This window comes from Lipotes vexillifer, unplaced genomic scaffold, assembly GCF_000442215.2.
Source record: "Lipotes vexillifer unplaced genomic scaffold, Lipotes_vexillifer_v1.1 scaffold1466, whole genome shotgun sequence".
Classification (NCBI taxonomy): Eukaryota; Metazoa; Chordata; class Mammalia; order Artiodactyla; family Lipotidae; genus Lipotes; species Lipotes vexillifer.
Window position 1 is genome coordinate 107512 of NW_006796989.1, and position 4981 is coordinate 112492.

The following is a 4981-nucleotide window of genomic DNA, read 5'->3' on the forward strand; positions in this document are numbered from 1 at the left end:
CTAGAATTCAATTATTTTACACTTAAAAACAGTATGCACACATTTTTTGAAAATTTCTAGAGTTAACACAAAGCAAAGTGAAAAAGAAGGTATCTGAAATATTGAAATATGCTTCAATAATGATTGCTCTTATTTATAAAGAAAATTACATTTTTCTTCTAAAATGGCATTTTGTATAATGAAGTGGAAAACACTCTTCCTTTCCTTTTCAATCCCTTGCTAACTTTTTTTTTAAACAAAGAGTATCCTTAGAATCAAGTCTTAATTCTAGTAACATTTGAAAGATACATTCATTTCTTTACAGCATGAAAGACATACAAATATCATTTTTTCCTTTTTAAACAATGAAGCAAAAGAAGTTAACAGTTTCAATCTTTTGTCCATAGAAAAATATTTTCTATATCATTTATGCAACAATAGGTAGGAAAATTCTACAGTGTTTAACTGAAACTTCTACGAGCATTTACAAGGCTTTCAAACATTTTCATTCCTGTACTGAAAATTTTAAAAGGTTTCAGGAAGTTAAACATTAGAACCTCCTCCTAAAATTGTAGCCTTTAACTTGCAATATTGCTAATACCTTTCGCTTTGTAAATTTAAAAAAAAATCGGTTTACTTATTTATGCGCTGAGCCCTACCTCGTCAATGTTGATGGATGGTACCCCAGTGGATTCTACCTCTGGCTGCCCATTTAGCTTGGATTACTACAATAAAGATAACGATGACTAGGAAGCTTTAGAAATCAACAGTAAACGGCAGTAGAAAAACATACAAATAAGTAGCAGCAAATTTAGATATGGAAACAGAAATAACTATTTGGTGTCTACCCACAACAATTTCACCCAGATTATAAAAATAAAATGTCTCATTTCTCACTGAAATAGGGCTTGTTTTTGATAACATTGAAAGGCTCATTGTAGGAATTGCTGCTGAGAATAAGTGAAGTCTGTGTGTAATAAAACATTGTGTTGAAAATAGTTGCAGATTTTGTAAAGTAAGTTAAACCCAAAAAGTACAATTTAGGGATTAATTTCATGGTCTCTCTATAAAATTGCTGAAATTATCTATTCCCAGTTAGCCCTCAAATAAGTTTTGTTATTATACAAATTCCTTTGGCGCTATACAATTTTCTAAAAACTTTATAAAACAGTTGCTACAAGCTGTGTTGTGATCACAGAGACCCCAATAAATCTTTGCCAACAGATCAGTAATTCTGATATTTGATGAAGTTAATCCAGTGGGTTTTAAAAACAGGTATTTTACTTAGAGGAAACACCAGAAAAAAAAAAAGGTTGCAGAAATTGTGGTTGGCTAGCTGAAGCAAACGTGGGAAGAAGTAAGCTGTGTTAATATAGTTACTTTGTTGATATGGCAGCTTACGTACAAGAAAGCTGTGGCATAATTTCTCTCTCTCCTCTTATTATTAAAAGATGTTGGTTTCAACAAATATTTACCTTAATGTAGGTGACAAATGCAAATTCACCTAAACTACAAAATAATTACTACAAAATAAAAGAGGTGTAAACATATCCCACATTATTGTGGCATAAATAATTTTTATGAATTCAAAACTACTTTGGCAATCTTACCATCAGAATACCTTTAAATATTCAAAACACGGGTATTAAATAGAACATTGTTAAAAATTCTTGTTTCCTTCTCCCTTTCCGATAAGATTATAAAACAAGTAATGCTTTAATTCTACTGCACGTTCACATTATGAACATAAATTATTTAATTATAAGTGGACATACATTCTAAATCTTAGTTCTATGTTTTAAGTGCTTTTAAAAATTAGACCTCTAATTTGCATTTCAGAATGTTTTCACACTGCATGTATATCAGCCTAAACAAGCAGAGTTGGGGCCCTAATTAGGATTGCTTTTTAAAGCCTACTTGTTCTCTAACTTAAATGACATCTTCTAAGGTCATCAAGTTATTAAGTAAAAACACTGCCTGAGTATAACTCTTGAACTGAAATAGACTAAACTTCACAAGAATTTATGATATTCACATACTTTGCCTATAAGAATAGAAGGTGAGACTGGATGAAATCTTTCAAGTTTCTTTCAGCGCTCAGGTTGTAGTACTTGTGGTGCAGACGGGAGGTCTTTGTTCCAATACCTGATCAGACCTGGTCAGACCTGCCAACAGATTATAAACAACTCTACAGGTACCACAGTCCTTTACCCCTGTTTGTTAGTATTAGCCTTTGTGAAGCAACACGTGCATCATCGCACAAAAGCATCTCTGTGTGTATATATTAGCACTTGAAACCTTCAAGTAACTGTCTTAATGGCTTAACATAGCTTACACACTTGAAGTCAGTTTTTAATCTGTAAATTTTCTCTTTACTCTTAACCAAGATGGTCAACACCGCGCGCCCCCCCCCACCCCAACTTGTGCTGGGCAGGCCGCGCAAAGGAAAGGGTTGCTTATGCTATTTACTCTGCCTCGGTTTTGGATGTATGCACTGGTTTAACAAATACTACCAGGTATTCCTCTTGTGAATGCGGTCTATTCCAAAATATTCCTCAACCTATGTACACAGTGCTGACACAAACCAGGTGTTCAGTATAAGACCTAAAATGAACCTGGTAAAACCATCCTAAATCAGAGAGGAAAGGTTTTTACAAACATTTCTTAGCATTTCCAAAAGCCCCTTGATTCACCAATACCTATTTCCAGCTGTGAGAATAACAGTCAGCACTGATTTCTTGAGTGTGTGTCTTGCAGGGGGGTGAGGGGGAAACTGGCCGCTGGAGGGGGAGGGTAGTTTAGATACAAGAAATCTGGCATTTTGTTACACACTATTACATTGATATGTGTGGAATCTAGAACTACTTGGTGTATGAAAGCTGGGATTATTCCTAGAACCCTACTTAGATGGACAAACAGATTAAAAACATTCTCAGGCAGGGACTTCCCTGGCCATCCAGTGGTTAGGACCCGGCGCTTCCACTGAAAGGCAGAAGTGCTCACTGCCAACAAATTATTAGAGTTACTCTCAGAAGTGTAAACAGAGCCCTAAATCAAAGAACATGCCAACCATGACATTTATCTGTTTATGTCTATATAACTTTATCTTTTTATCTATGGTTGTCATATTCTATCCATATAGTTAGGAAAGGTTTTCTTTTTAATTCAGGTGAAAAACTACTGCCAAAACAGTTATTAATTCTTAGATCCCTGACATTTTATTCTTTCACTTTCCAACTTACCATGATGTTGTACAGCAGCCTGAATCACATCTATCTGCTGGCAAAGAGCGCAATGTTCAAAAAGGACTGTACAGAGTTATTTACTATCTTATACTGTCTTGACTGTGAAATTCAGAAATAGATACAAGAATTTCTCTTTGATATAAAGGTCATGCTTACTTTTTTCTTTAAAAAAAAAGGTAAAATATTTTAATACAGTAATGTATTTGGTATCTTGGCTATTAATGTTTAGGACTTAACTTCCTAAAATTTACTCTTATGGATTTTGAATATTTGAAATAACATCATTTAGATTATACTGAAGATTTAAAAATGTACATTCTCCCGCTCATACTAAATGACATTCCAAAATATCTACCATTCAACTGTAAATTTTATCAAGACTATACAGAAATATTCAGAAACCACTAGTAAGTGAATCTATTTTAACCATAATCCATAGAAAGTAATTGTGTAATATAACATTTCAATAGCTGAGAAAATTTCCACTTACATTAAAATTGGGCAATTTCAAAGTTCTATCTCTCTGAGGACTTAAAAATTAAAAAACCTGATGAGGAGAATATACACATCCTTAAAGGGAATCAGGTCCTCCATCAGGCTGGACAATCAAAACCCTCCATATTAACATGCTTATAACTTAATAAGTATATATAAACTGGAGCAACTTAATTGTACACAGAAATGACAAGAAAGCCCTCATTTCAGCTACTGAGGGATTACAATTAGAAACACTGAATGACGTTTCATCCCTCGTTTGTGGTCTGCCAACCAACAGACCAGTGTGAACAAAGCTTGGTAAGAAATGAAATGAATGCTGATCTTTTACTTAGTGATAGAAACAAGTCACAATTAGCTGCTCTAACTTTAGAGTTTCCATATGTTTAACTTTAATGTATATAGTAGATGCTATTTCTAAAGTCAGGGATAAAATAAATAAGAAATTTGAAGAATAAAGCATCTTTTAACTTCAGCTGCTAAACTGTAACCCCTGTCCCTCAGGAAAGGAATGTGCAGGTTTTGAATAATTCCATAGCAGCAGAGCGTTCACTCAGTAGAACACAAATTATCTTGGCTTCTTGTGGCAAAATACAGGAATTGAGTAAGAAATAGAATTTCATTACTCTTCTTTGACTGCATAACTCTCAATACGAGAAGCTATTTTAAAAAATGTGAACTGATTCAAAATGCATAAAACTGTAAATGTACAATATACATACATACCTCCTAGTGGGGTCAAAGGAGGAGTGCCTTTTCATTAGACATACAAAGACGTCTCAAGGCACTTAAGGGGTTAAGACACAATGCATGCATTCCTTTACATCAAGTATGTGAAATCACATGATTTGGAATAAGCCAACCTTATGATAAATATAAGTTACATTATTAAATTCAAGAAAATCTGTAGGGCTTCCCTGGTGGCACAGTGGTTGAGAGTCTGCCTGCCGACGCAGGGGACACGGGTTCGTGCCCCGGTCCGGGAAGATCCCACATGCTGCGGAGCGGCTGGGCCCGTGAGCCATGGCCACTGAGCCTGCGCGTCCAGAGCCTGTGCTCCGCAATGGGAGAGGCCACAACAGTGAGAGGCCCGCGTACCGCAAAAAAAAAAAAGAAAGAAAGAAAAAAAAAAGAAAATTTGTAGATTCTTATTTATACTTTCTATAAGATGCTGGTAAATTGACAATGTGCAGCATTTCCTGGGAAAAGCAAATTCCACCTTTCTTCTTCCAAACAGCAGGTCTCTATGGGGGAAAGTGTAG